At 34.5% G+C, this 15,192-nt stretch overlaps 1 pseudogene; it reads right to left on the bottom strand.

The window, feature by feature from the left end:
* Nucleotides 1–1,432: 1,432 nt before the first annotated feature.
* Nucleotides 1,433–13,258, bottom strand: LOC129085253 (PIN2/TERF1-interacting telomerase inhibitor 1-like; annotated as a pseudogene).
* Nucleotides 13,259–15,192: the final 1,934 nt, after the last annotated feature.

The following is a 15,192-nucleotide window of genomic DNA, read 5'->3' as shown; positions in this document are numbered from 1 at the left end:
CTGTCAGTGACTTAACATTAGAAAATATCATATTTTCAAAGTCTTTAATGAAATATATATGGTGAAAAAATTTATAAGCCATAATGTAGTGAAGTTTGCCTGAATATGCAAAAAACTTTGACTAAAGCAATTTACCAATATGCTTATCTAAGTTGCTTAATTTGGGCTTTATAGAAGAGAAAGACATTTCAAGTGACAATAAAATTATCTTTGTTTTGCATATTGCAAACTATAATTACAAACATGTTACCATTACTATTCTTCAGCATTCCTAATATTCATCTTTCTAAAAATATGCCTCTTTAATGATATGACTTAGAAAAGAATGCTATTTCGGAAAAATAATAGTTTAGATATGAGATAATGTTAATTGTGATAGGCAAAAAAATAAATATTGACTTTATTTTCCATATTCTCCTGAGTCCATGTGTTTTTTGTCATTTACATTCTTGTGAATTTTTCACTTACATTATTGTACTTTAGAATTCCTAATATTCACCATTAGGAATTCTAAAAGGATACTTTATCCTAATGCTGTTTTATGAAAGGAACTAGAGTTTTCAGCTAACTATTATCTTTAAGGCTCAGTAAAAAACACAAAAAGTGCCAATGGATAAAATCTGGTAAGCAATAAAACTGTTGATTTCAACTAGTTTCTCCGATATAACATTATAAAATTCACACTTAAATCATAAATTTCTAGTTTTTGATGGGCATCCCACTTCATTTCATTAGGTAGCCTTAAAATAAAACTCATTATCCTTCCTTCCCCAGTTACACAACCATCTATCCTTCTCACCTGCCTACAGTAATTCCTTATTTAGCCACGCCTGAAAATAGAAAGCTGGTTTTCACTTTACTTTACCTTTTCCTCTCATATCTAAAAATCATCAGTTATCCATGGTACCTTCTCACCTTTCTTTCCTTTACTACCAAAAAAATCCTCTCATGGTCTGTAAATACTATTTGACAACTAGACTGTCTGTTTAACGATTAGATCTTCCAGTCTCAAACCATTGGCATCCCAATAGTAAATCAGTTATTGTGCTAAAACATGATAGAAATCTGCTGGAAATGTCCATTGGCTCCCAAATGCCTTCAGAAAAACAATTCATGCAAAGCCTTTTTAAACGTGAAGGCAAATACACAATTGTAAAACCCAGTTCAAGTGAAATTTCTTCTATGAAGCATAGTTTTTTTTCAGAATCTAAAAAGAAATTTATCTGTGTGTGAGGGCCACCATTTAGAACATTAAAAAGTTTTTCTTGGAATATGACTTGGGAAAAAAATGTGCTGATAGGGTAAGACTCAGCAATCCATGGGCACGTTAGAAGACGTGCACAGGCTCTCCTGAGTGAACTCTGCTCTGACTTCAGGCCAAAGGCGTTTGCTCTGCAGCACCCTGACATCTGAGACACTGTAAGTCCCTGGCTCAACAGAATTTGAAATATTTCTTCTTTTTTTTTGTCCTTGTTTCTACTGGTGTTTCATTTATTGTAGCATCCATCACTGCCTCTACTTGCTCTTGTAGCTTTTTCTTTTCTCTACTTTTTTGGAGATTTTGGTGGTAAGTCCTGGTCACCTAGCAGCCACACACAATCCTCTCCAAATTCATCAGAAGCATCCGAATTCTCACCCCAGTGAGGGTCTCTGAGCAGCATGCTGCTCAACTTGGTCTCTCTTCTTCTTGGTCTTGGGTTGGGTGTAATTCTCCACATTTTTATTTTTTTTTTTTGCCTTTTTCTTTATTTTCTTTCCCTTTTCCTTTCCATTTGGGTATCAGGAAGGTCAGGCCCTTCAGGCATGACCTGTGGCTTGACAGGAGCTCTGCCATCTGCTTGGCAAAGTCCTCCTGGAAGGTGAAGGCACAATGTCCTAGTGGAGGTTCTATTCCCACCTGGAGTGGTAGGGCTCAAATCATCCTTGGGAGCCTTCTTAGTGTGCTTTTTCCTTAAAATGCAGTGAAAATCTGTTTTTCTCTGAGATGATAGGTCTTTCTCTTTCTTGAATTTCATACAATGAATACAATTTTTGGAGGTTTTGGTCTTTTCTTCAAGGCTGATTTATTTTCCTTGTTATATGAGGAGTCTGCTGTTTCCTGCCCATGGCAATTGCTCAGTTTAGCCAGAAGCTGGTTAAACTCACACTGATGAGCAATCCAGTTGTCTTTGTTGTCGATCGTAACTCCAAGTCCCAGGTGGTTGTTTTTAACTTGAACTTTAATATGATTTGTGGTTCCTTGCTCTTGAGCCCTTAAACCCTTTCCTTTGGACCACCCATCCTCTCCAGTATCATCTGGCCAAACTTGGAATTATCATTATTCCTTGTGGTGTTTTTGAATCCACAGCCTCCCTCAGCTTCCAAAGACACTCAGCCTACCCACATGTCACAGAGCTTGTGACAACATGGACCAGACCTGAACAACTGGGCTACTCTGCTGCTTGGACTCACATGCCAGGCAAACTGTCGCAGTACCATGAATCAATTTTCGTCACCTCAGCTAGAGGGGACATCCATCATTTTTTAATTCTTCTTCACTTATTGTTTACACAATCACATACACATATAAATAGCACATTAAGCAAACATACCATATTTATTTGAACATTTATTTCTTACTTTGTCACCACAAAAGCAGAAAGAAGATAAAGCTATCTGATGATAAGAAAAGCAAGGTTTCCTCAGATATGATTTTATTTAGCCAACATGTTTGCAGATTAATTTTTCTCATATTCTCACAAATTAAAGAAAACTGATGGTGGGAACCCAGGAGTAGAGGGGCTCCACAAAAACACTGGGGCCTAGGCCCTGTCATGCTTTCTGTTATCCCAGACTTAGAGGATGATCCTGTCCTATCTTGTGTTCTCAAGATACTGACCATAGCTGCTGTCATACATTCTCATTTTAGAAATGAAGGTCAAATGGTAGAAATTGTGTTTAACAGCTAAAACAGCCTCTGAGGAACTTTCCTAGAAGCCCAATCCAGTATCTTTTGCTTTCTTTGTATTAGTTAAGACTATGTCAAATAACCAGCTAGAAGGATACCTGAAAAAGCAATTGTTTTTCCTGGGAATGTTGTTTTTCTAAGTAAAACTAAGTTCTGTTAGTAAGGAAGAAAAAGAAAATAAATATAGGGTAGGCAAGTAGCAATCTCAGTCATAGCTTTCTGCCTTTGAGAGCCCTAGAACACTAAAAACACTGACTCACTTCTAGAATACTACCCATGATTTTAGGCAATCTTTATCAAAAGATATTTTGACTCATGGCTTCTAGGCTTTGTTATCTAATTTTTGCTCATTCTTTGGGTCTCAAATCCTCCCTGAATCCATTAGCTCTGTCAGGTCTTCTCCCATATGTTTTCAGAAAACACAGCTCTTGCCCTGACCAATGTGGCTCAGTTGGTTAGAGAGTCGTCCCATATACTGAAAGGTTGCAGGTTCAATTCCCAGGGAGGGCACGTGCCTAGGCTGCAAGTTTAATCCCTGGACGGGGAGACTACAAGAAGCAGCCAATAACCATCCATGCCTCTGTGTGTGTGTGTGTGTGTGTGTGTGTGTGTGTGTGTGTGTGTGTGTGTGTCTTGATCTATCTCTCTGTCTCTGTCTCTTTCCTCCTTCCTCTCTCTCTCTAAAAGCAACGGAAAAAATGTCCTCCAGTGAGGATAAAATTTTAAAAAAATACACAGCTCTTAACTTTGCAGCAGTTGTTACACTTGCAATTAAGCAAGTCTCTAATTACTTGTTTCATTTCATCCTTCCCCATAGGAATGTAAGCTTCTTGAGAGTTTAGAAAGCATCTTTTTTTTTTTTCATTTTTTGTATCCTCTGAAGGCAAGTGTCTTGCACACAGGAAGTAATCAATTAACTTTTTTAATCACTGAGTGTCTTATGAGTTAACAACGGAGTGAATGAATCAGTATCTGTCTACTATGAAGACTTCCTGCTCTTGTTTGGCCTTATCACTGAGTTCCTCTGTAATATTATGGCTCACACTATGCCTTGAAAGTATTTTCAACCCCTATGGTGCTTAAATTTTTCTCACTTATAATCAGTTCTATTTTAAAGTTGTGTTGTGTAAACACTGCTCAAGTACTGCTTTCCCTAAATATGTTCCTGTTTCTAATAAAGATAGTTGTAATTTGTAATCTCAGCAATGATGTAGAAGTATGGATATATCCATGCAAACTGAGCAAGGGCTAACCTTCACAAAGTCATTACAATATGTCTACTTGTAGTTCAATTTGGTTAATATTTTATGTGAGATGCATTTCTTGTTCTTTGCTATCAAAAAAGTGACTTTTACATTTGATGCCTGAGCTTTCCATGACCCTTTTGACATTGGTTTTACAGAGAAAAAAATGTATATCTCAGCAGGTTAAAGTAAAACACATGAACAGAAATAACCTGCATAACCTTTTCCTTCCTGTAAATGCTAATGCTACTAGGCAGGAAAAAAAAGCATAAATTATTGCCAGTTATAACAGCTCTAATTGACATGATAGAATTTCTTGTTTTATCAACTCAATACAAATCAACTTATTTTCTAAGCTGAATGTGAAAAGAAAGAAAGGATTAGTGTAAGTGACTCTTTAAAATATATATATAATTATTCCCAGGACCAACTGGACAGACTGAAACAACACACTAAAATCATCTTGATAAATTGAGAGAACTTAAAAGAGGTAAATTTTGAATGTGATATGTGAGAGATGTGTGGATTTGAATAGCAGAGTTGTGAAAATTGTTCATTAACCCTAGGGAAATTTCTACAAGGTAGATTCAAATCAACTCGTTATGTTCAAACTTTTTAAAATCAGATGACCCCTATTGTTATCTACCTATGGTCAGTATGACAAGAACTATCTCTTGTATAAAAAGAGGGGTCATTTCAAGGTAGTGTCACTGAAATACCACAAAACTTAAAGTCAGAGTTGTCGATTTATATTCACAGTCTTATATCAGACTCAAGGAGGCCCTCAAGGATCTCACCCACTCATCCAACCCTTCTGCATGGTGTATGCTGAAAGGTCATGTCCAGAGTATTTATTGAGTCACTGTACAGGATATGTCTTTCTCTTTTTTCCTGTAAGATTGGCAGTGAGATGAGCCATAGAACTATTTGTATTTGGAGATTGTCTCTGTGATAATAACCTAAGAGAGGGCAGAATGGTCCAGGCTTGCTCTCTGTAAGCTATAAACACCTTGGCATCCTACTACCTACTTCAAAAATAGGTGTAACTATATCTATACAGAGAAGAATAGAAATGATTATAGAGAGGAATAGATTATGTAAAAAAGATAAAAAGAGGAGAGAAAACAAGGTGCTTATGACAAAGAAGGTATACACGGAACAAGAGGAAATGAATGTTGTCTAAACAGAGAGAAGAAGGAGGCTCTGGTAATATTAACCACACATATAAATAACTGTTCTCCATCCTATGAAATATAGATGACAGACCTCAACGGCAAAAGGTAAATTGTCCATTTGAAATGTAGGAAACCTAATTGTTCTCTCTTAATGATCCTATTAATATATTTTCTGATGAATAAAATATATTCTAAATATGTATCTGCTTCCAGATTTATAATGCTTATATTATACTAAAGAATTGTTCAAGTTAGTTTATATTTAATGTTGTTTAATGGCACATTTTTAGCTACACTAAATGCTAGTTGACTGAATAGATCCATGATTTTCAACCTTTTTCATCTCATGCCATACATAAACTAATTACTGAAATTCTGCAGCACACCAAAAAATATATTTTTTTTCCAATCTGACAAAAAAAATAGGTATAAGTATCATTTTTTTATTTGACAATCTAAGGGAAAAAGAGATCAATGCCCCTGACTAAATAGTTAGGTACTGCATATTTTAAAACTCTTGCAGCACACTGATTGAAAATCACTGGAATAGGTAAAGAAACAAAACAAGCAGAATAAAACATTAGATGAAAGGGCTTCGGTGATGCTATTACTATTTGCCAGAGCCATACATATAAAGGTTATATAGCCATCTAAAACCATCTAAAATATTTTAAACTCCTTAGGGAAGAAAGATTATGATTATCTACAAAAAATGTTAATATCCTAACTTCTTCCATTCCCTTCTTTTAAAGAATTGCTATAATGTTTCCCTCAGCACTATAAATAAAATGCTACTTACATGATACTCTTTTCAAGTGCTACTCTATTTTAGTGTTGGTCTAGCAGCCTAACAATAAAGATTTACTGAGTCTTTACTAAGCACTGGCATTAGTTTCCACCAGTAGCAAGGACTCTGAAGCAATGAAACCTAGATTCAAGCCCTGGCTCAGAAGTCCTAATCATTTGACAATGGATATGTTTTATGTCTCAATATCCTCAGGAGTACTATGGGTATAATAATAATAATTCCCATCTCCTAGGGTTGTTGAAAGGATTAAGTGAGTTACTATAGGTGTAACATAGAGTGCCAGACACATGGGGGCATAATTTAAACATTAGTTATTATCATATCTCTTTAGAAATATTAAGTTCCTAATTGCTCGGATAGTTGGATGGTACTTGATTTTCCCCTGAAAACAACTACTACAAGTACCATTTGAAAGTATTATATTCTTTAATGTCAGAAATAAATTAATTTTAGAATAAGCAGTTCAGAAAAATATCATTATATCTGTTTTAAATAATTAAATGCCCAAAGGCTGACATGGAATTGTAACTTGATTATTAGCCAAATACAATTTAATAAGTATCTTTATTAGACATTAAAAATAAAATGGCAAAAAGGATTCTATCATTTATTAACATTATTGAAGAAATATTATGGTAAAAAAACATTTTAACCATTTTCCACACATTTCAGGAGAATGAATCAATTCTTTTAAAAAAAATTATTTATTGAACAATTTTTAAATGCTTTTGCCATAATTATTGGGAATCTACATTAAAATATATTAAATAAAATGTAATTTTTCTAGGCCCAGGTTCTGGTTTTGTAAACACATTTTCAATACCTTAAAGATACAACTACCTTGAGAAAACTAAATATCTAATTTAAAAAATCCACAGTCCATATTACTGCCTATACAATAAAAGGAAAAGTCAATCAAGCATGCACAAAAGCATGTAGAAAAGAAGAAAAGTGTAAGAGAAAAAAGTTCATGCTTTCAGATTTGAAAACCATCTAAATCACATCTCTCATAAAGCCACTCCAACCCTGCCAGGTTTTTCAAGAAAATATCAAAAAGAAAGAAATACATATAAAATAAAAGCAAAATAAAATGAACAAAAAAAGCCAACACACTGGAAATGAAGAATATTAAATCATATAGTCCTGAATGGACATCAAAAGTTGGTATAAAATACAGTTAACCTGAAATAGATAATATTGATTAGCATTAAAAGAAAGGAGACACTGCATCCTGCCCAAAGGTCTGTTCCTGGCGGAGACACCCAGGATCAATACCACCCAGACTAGTGGGCCAGTGTAGATCATCTCTGATGTAGTGTTATTGCTGCTTTCCCTTCCCATCACTACACTCCTGAATTTCAAGTGATATTCTCATTGTAAAAATTTAAAATAGAAAATAGAAAAGAAAGTCTCTTTCTTAACCACCTGCACAGTTCATTGACAAAGATACTCTGTTAATTATGATACTAATTATGATTTTATCTATATCTATATTAATTATGATACTCTGTTACTTAACCCAGTCTTTAGCAATGAACGTTTGGCTCATTTCCACTTTTGCATTGTTATAAGCAATTCCATAGTAAATGAAAACATATGTATATTTTATCAGCTTATATGTAAATGTCAAAAAAATAAATGCCTGAAAATTTGAATTGTTAAAGCAAGCAATATGTATAATTTAACTTTGGGTTGAAATCACCAAGAAGCTTCAGAAAGGCTTTATCCAATAGTGCATCTATTTCCTCCACCCTTGCTAACACTGAGCCTTGTCTTCTAATAATCCCTTAAATAAGAAACATTTTCATTTTTTAAGTTTATATATCTTTAGTTTTGAGTAAATAAGAGCATATTCTCACGTCTATATTAGCAATCTAAAACTCATGTTCTGATTACTTCATCTTTTTTCTAATTTTATAAATTCTTCTATATTAATAAAAAGCTTTTATCTTTCATGTGTGTTTAAAATATTATTCTTAGTTTATAATAAGTCCTTTGCATTTATTTATAGCATTTGTTTTGTGATTTAGAAATTTTCAGTTTTGTTTATCTTTAGTGAAGTGTTTTAGAGTAATTTTTATTTAGTTTTTCTATAGAAAAGTAACTCTTTGAAATCAAATATAACTGATGTTTCTTTTTTAAATCATGTTTATTCTATTACAGTTGTCTCGATTTTTTCCCCTTTATCCCCCTCCACCCATCCCACCCTGCCTCCTTTTCCCACAGTCAATTCCCACTCTGTTGTCCATGTCCACAGGTCATTCACACATGTTCTTTGTCTAGTCCCTTCCCCTTCTTTCCACCATTGACCTCCTTCCCCATCCCCTCTGGTAACTTTCAGTTTGCTCCATGTTTCCTTGCCTGTGGTTTCTCTTGTTCATGAGTTTATTTTGTTGACTAGATTCCACTTATAGGTGAGATCATATAGTATTTGTCTTTCACCAGCTGGCTTATTTCACTTAGTATAATATTCTCCAGTTCCATTTGTTGGTAAAGGTAGGAGTTAGTTCTTTCTTATTTTCTTTCTTTCTTTCTTTTTTATAAATACAGATTGATTTTATTTATTTTTAAATGTCACTATCCATTATAAAATATTTAAAAATTTAAATCCATTATGGTCTCAGCAATCATGACACCTGCACAGAAATAATCAAGTAGATCAAGGAAATAAAATGAGCATTCTAGAAACAAATGTATATATCTTACTAACAAAGTAATATATGATTAAATTGATATTTCATATCAATGAGGAAAATAAAGCTTATTCAACATATAAGGTGCATGGATCACAATTACTTGAAATAAAACAAATATAGAGTCCTATTTCACACATTATAAAACAAATACTGAAAATCAATATTAAAAAATTCAATATCAATAAAAAAATTAAAAATCAATATGTAAAATCTAAGGAGTTTGGGGAGAAAATACAAAATAATATTTTCCTTACTCTAAAGTAGCATATTGAAACCTAGAAGCTATAAAGTAAAATATTGACAATGTGACTGTATTAAACATTTAAGACTATACAGTAGTATTCATATAAAAAAAGTGAAAGGACAAGTAATAGAATAGGAAAGTATTTGCAACACATCTAAAAAAGAGTTAATAGTTTTTTTAGGGAAAAAAATTCTACAAACATTTAATCAAAAAATGGATAAAGAATACCAAAAAGTCATTTAAAGCTTTTTTAAAAAAATAATAGTAATAGGCAAGAAATATACAAAAACAGGTTTAGTTTCAACAAGTAATAAAGTAACAATTAAAAGAACACATCATTGTCACAATCAGATTAATAAGTATTAAAAATATTGGTAATATCAAGTATTGGTGACCATGAAAGGAACTGGGTATTCATAGACTCTTTTTCTTCAACTTCTTAAAGCAGTCCCTTTAGCATGTTTTGCAGTGCTGGTTTGGTGGAGGTGTATCTTTTAGCCTTCTTTTGTCAGGGAAACTATTTTGCCTTCCATTTTAATTATGAGCCTTGCTGGGTAAAGCAGCCTTGGTTGCAGGCCTTTGCTTTTCATGACTTGGAATATTTCTTGCCACTCCCTTCTGGCTTGCAGTGTTTCTGCTAAGAAGTCAGCTGCTAGCCGAACTGGGGTGCCTTATGTGTTACTACCTCTTTCTCTCTTGCTGCTTTTAGGATTCTCTGTTTGTCTTTGACATTTGCCATTTTAATGATGACGTGTCTTGGAGTGGGCTTCATTGGGTTCTTCTTGAACGGGACTCTCTGTTTCCTCAACTTGTGTGACTTTTTCTCTCCTCCAATAAGGGAAATTTTCCATCATTACTTTTTCAAATGGGTTCTCTATCCTTTGCTCCTCCTCTTCTCCTTCTGGTATCCCTATTATATGGATAGTATTACATTTCAGATTGTCTTACATTTCCCTAAACACCTCTTCATTCTTTTTGAGTCTTTTTTCATTTTCTTGCTCTTTCTGGGAGCTTTTTTCTACCTTGTCCTCCAGCTCGCTGATTCGATCTTCTGCTTCATCTAGCCTGCTTTGGATTCCTTCTACTGTGTTCTTCAATTCAGAAATTGTTTTCTTCATTTCCTCTTGCCTCTTATTGATAGTTTCTATGTCCTTTTTCATGCTGACATAGTTTGTAGTAAGTTCCTCATAGTTTCCCTGTAGTTTTTTGTAATTCTGGGCTCAATGAGCTCATTGAACTTCCTTAGAACTGTTGTTTTGAACTCAATATCTAGTAGTTTACTTGCTTCTATTTCATTTAGTTCTCTTTGTGGGGATTTCTCTTTTCCCTTCATCTGGGGGTGGGGGGTTGTACCTTTGTCTTCCCATTATTTCTGAGACTCTTCTTTTTTGCTTCTGCTTCTTAAATTGACCTCTCTTGATTTCCTGACTTGCGATATTAACTTCTTTTGTAGGAGACTGCTGTTTTTACTTTCTGGATCGGCCTCCGATGATGTCAGATATTTACCCTGTCTGACCTTAGGCAGTCTCTTCAAGACTTCCAAGAATCTACTCTCTGTGGTTGTCTCCTTCAGCTGTTAATCTATTCACTCAGCACTCAGCAGGCCATCTTAGAGACACCACAGAGCGGGGCAGAGTCCCTCCGGGGGGTGGAGTTATTGGGTCCTCTCACACTGCTGTTGATCAGGGGAGTGGTCTGCCTGAGCCAGATGGCTGATGCCGTATAGGGGAGGAGTCAGCACCGGGATCCCGTTGGCTACTCTCTCAGTTGTCTCCGCAAAGCCTCTGTTCTCCAGTCTCTCCTCAGGCATCTCTAGCCTACTCTGCCCCCGCTTTTGCCAGAGCCCAGGGTAAGTGGCTGCAAACAAAAATTTATGCGTTGGCCCTTTTAATGGCTCTTTGCATCTCCAGGTGCTCATCTCTGGCAGACAGCAACCCTGCCACTTTTGGCAGCTGGCTATTATTTGTGTACTTTTTGGGCTCTGGTGCTGTAGGCTGTAGATCCCTGCTTATGGTTAAACCCCACTCTTCTCAGGGGGATCCAACTGGCCATTTCAATATCCTTCTGGTGCTGTTGCCCATGGGGATCCCACCCACCTTCTCAAGTCTCTACTGCACTCTTTACCAGTTAGGTTGTGCTAAAGCTGATTCCTCTGTCTGTCCGAGGCTAAAAGGCTCCTTTCTCACTATTGTTCAGTTTTTCATTCCAGGTGATATCTCCACAATTTAGTTGTAATTCCAGGTTGGTCCTGGGAGGAGGTCAGTGTGACTTCCACTCACTCCTCTGCCATCTTGATTCCCTGATGTTTCCTTTATAGATCCCCATTTCATGCTTTTTGTTCAAAAAGTCCTCTGAAATTAAAGATTATTTGTAATTCACTTTTGTCTTTAATTGAACATTTAAACCTTTAATCAATTACATTTGTTTCACAGAGAAAGTAATCAATTTATATTTCTGCAACTATTGGAAACCTGTCACTCTCAGATTATAAAAGTAACTAATAGAGAATAGGAAAACATGCATTGTAGGAAGACCCCATCATAAAAGTAGAACATTACAGTCAGAGATAGAGAGAAAACATTCTTATAATAGTACTTAGCACTGTAGTTTTCCTTGAACTCTTTGGGTTCAAATTAGGAAATATAGGCTGGAGACTATGGGTAGGGTGATGAAAGGAATTGATTTGGGTACAGTTGCTCTAGATGTGTACCTACTAGACATTGAAAATTGGAAAAATATATACAAATTAACTTGAAAGATAGATTAAATAATCACCTACTATGCAATTCAATAGTGAGTATGGTCAACAGAAAACCACACAACCTATATGTTGATATATACTTGGTTTAGATTATTTTATTCAGTTTAAGGATGTTTGATAGAGCAAGACAATGAATATGAAAGTCTTTGATTTGTCATTTTCCATCTTTTTCCATATGTTTGAATATTTCCTAAACCCAAGATTTAAAAAGTGTGAAAATTGTGTGGAAATAAAACATAACAAGAACTAATATAAATATTTAGCTATTTTTAAGATGATAAGGATCCTATAATTGCAAACAAAAAATATGGGAAAAAAAGATCAATAAATGTTGAAACAAAAATTTAAAACTTTTATGTGAAAAGATTATTGCAAAAAATTTAAAGACAAACAACATATCCCAATTACCAATTAACCATTGTTAATAGTAGCACAGTTGTTAATGGGTTCTTCTCTGTCATACATGAATAGCTCTTAGAAAGCAATATGAAAAACTTAAATTCTATAATAAAAAATGGAAAATGACATGATTGGTTGAATTTAAACAAATTAAGTTAGCCTACAAATAAAAATCAACAATCAAATAATAACCAAAATAATAATAATTAAATATTTACTGAGAATTGATGCTGATATGGGAGGCTCCTGAACAACCCCTCCTCTTACAAACACAGCAAAAATACAGCTAAACATAAAACAATTCCCTTTGACCCCTCAACTAGATCCAGAAATTAGCTGAACAACTACACATTGGATGAATGAGAAAGTACCCACATCCTAATGGTTATGAAAGCCTGAGACACACTCTCACGTAAACCCCATCTCTGGCACACAGTCAAACAATCAGGAGGGAGCCCCCAACTCCTATTTTCTCCCTAAGGAATGAAGAGTTTGGACTCCACAAACAGTGCTCGAAGTTTTAAGACTCCCAGCAAAGGGAAGGGTTCCCAAAATACCCATCTCTAAAAACCAGCAAGCTTATATCCTCCACAAGGCTCATAAGACTATCATCACTAGGAAGCAATTCTTAAGGAGTGTAGAACACACCATGGCTATTCCTCTGCAGAAATAGCAGGCAAAATCAACTATCTCTAAGTCTTTCCATAATATAGGTTGATCTGCATCCTTTTGAAAATTAGATTTATCAAGGTGATATTGGTTAATGAGATTATGTAGGTTTCAAGTATACAATTCTATGATACATCATCTGTATATTGTGTTGTGTGCCCACCACCCAAAGTCAAATCTTCTTCCATCACCATATATTTGACCCACTTTACCCTTTAGTGGCTCCACCCCTGCACCTGCAGGCCAGGCTTCTAATTTAGCAGGCACTGGGAGCTGGCTGTGATTCTCCCGGAAACCAGGGAAGCACTCCCACATTCTGCCTCCAAGTCACCAGTATAAATACAAGGAGGGGGAAAGGCCAAAAAAATGGAATTTATTTATTAAAAAATTGTGTACATATTATTACATGTTTAAACTTCAGTCACCTTGAAAGTACTCTCCATTTGATGCAATACACATATCAAGACATTTTTTCACTGCTCAAAACAGTTTTTGTACTTGTCAATTTTGATGCCTTTTTAGTTGCTCAGGGCTCTGAGATCAAGTGAATAGGGAAGGAGGGGCACAGGGGTCATGTCATTTTAGATCAAAAACTGCTGAACACTCAGTATGGTACAGACAGTTGCACTCATAAATCACCTATCATGAAATGGGCAAACACACTGACCGAGTTCAAAAAAATTCATTGAGGCCAAATGCAGCCTCTCACAACAATGCCAGCTGGTACACTGAAACAGATAGGTTCCTAGAACACTTACCTAGTAGGGGAAGCCTGTACTACAAGGGGCCCACCCTTCAGAAAAAGTTTTGTGTCTTTTGGGTCCCCTTTACATATTCCCATGGATGTGAAGGTACAAAGCATTATTTAGCCTTCTGTATTTCATTACATAACACAAAAAACTGAGATGAATTCCTTTTTAAAATATTGTTAATATCAATTTAAAATACAAATTATGTTTTCTGAAATTCTTGGTCATTTTGTTATCACATTTCATTATTTATAATAAAATGTAAATTTTAAAGATCTTTGAGTACAACTTTGATTCCAACCAGTGTTTGATTAAAGCTAACATATTTATGAGCACTACATTAAATTTGGAGATGAGGTTTTCAAAACATTTCTAAAACCTTTGTTTTGGCAAACCAATTTAATTTTTTTCAAAATGAAAAGAAGATGCTCAGTTTTTAACACTCAATGTCCTCAATATTCCTTGAATTTTCCCCTCCTTCTTTCCAAAAGTTGGTTAAAAACCATTGCTTTTGCTTTTTCCAAGTAAAATATTTAATTTAATATTACAAATATACTTCACTCTGAAAGCCTTTTAGGCCAAACAATATAGTATTATCTAAGATCTATAAAAATTTGATTTTTTTTAAGTCAAATTAAATAACTTTTCTATACTAATCATTTTTAATGTATACTATTAAAACATAGACGACACAAGGTAAAGTTGATGTATGGTGCCATTGGAAAATGCAGGAAGCTCTAATGAAACAATAGCTCAATGTGACATTCTTAAATACTACTCACAATGTTGCTGAAAAATCTAATAATTAATGCACTGTATTTCCTACTCTTGATTTTATGAATATGCTTTAGTCTCTGTTTTATTAAGCATTAAAAATTGTCCCTACTTTGATTTTTTAAATCAATAAAGTTAATAAAGGCATTTACTTCTCAGAACTGTATCTGCATTTCATTGTCATTTCTGCATTTTCAGCACTCATCTAGTTCAAACCTATTATCACATTAATCAGTGATTACATCATCATTTAATGATGTTCCCAAGCATCAAAAAATACTCATAATATAATTATATAGTAGTTTTTTTAAATATATGAAATACAAAAGATAATCAAAGTACACTTTAGATGAGCAAGTAAACTTAAGTATTTGTTGGACTCAAAATACATGTTCTTTATCCTCTGTTAAACTTAATATAGATTAATTTGAACAGATTAGGTCAAATTATTAGGGACACTAAGTAAATTTAGTATGAAAAAATAAGGATCTCACTTTGTGGACTAATATATTAGTTTTCTAATGCTGTGTAACAAATTACCACAAATGTAGTAGTTTAAAATAATGTCATTTTATTAGCTCACAGTTCTCTAGGTTAGTAGTGTGGGGTGGGAATGGCTGAGTCCTATTCTCAGGGTACTTCAAGCAGAAAATCCACGATCAGTCGGTTGGAGATATCAGTCTGAAGCTCAGGGGCAGAATCTACTACTAAGCTAATTCAGGTTAT

Source organism: Pteronotus mesoamericanus, unplaced genomic scaffold, assembly GCF_021234165.1.
Source record: "Pteronotus mesoamericanus isolate MK-2021 breed Mesoamerican mustached bat unplaced genomic scaffold, CSHL_Meso_final scaffold_232, whole genome shotgun sequence".
Classification (NCBI taxonomy): domain Eukaryota; kingdom Metazoa; phylum Chordata; class Mammalia; order Chiroptera; family Mormoopidae; genus Pteronotus; species Pteronotus mesoamericanus.
Note: the sequence above shows the minus strand (reverse complement) of the source record. Positions and strands in the feature narration are given on the sequence as shown.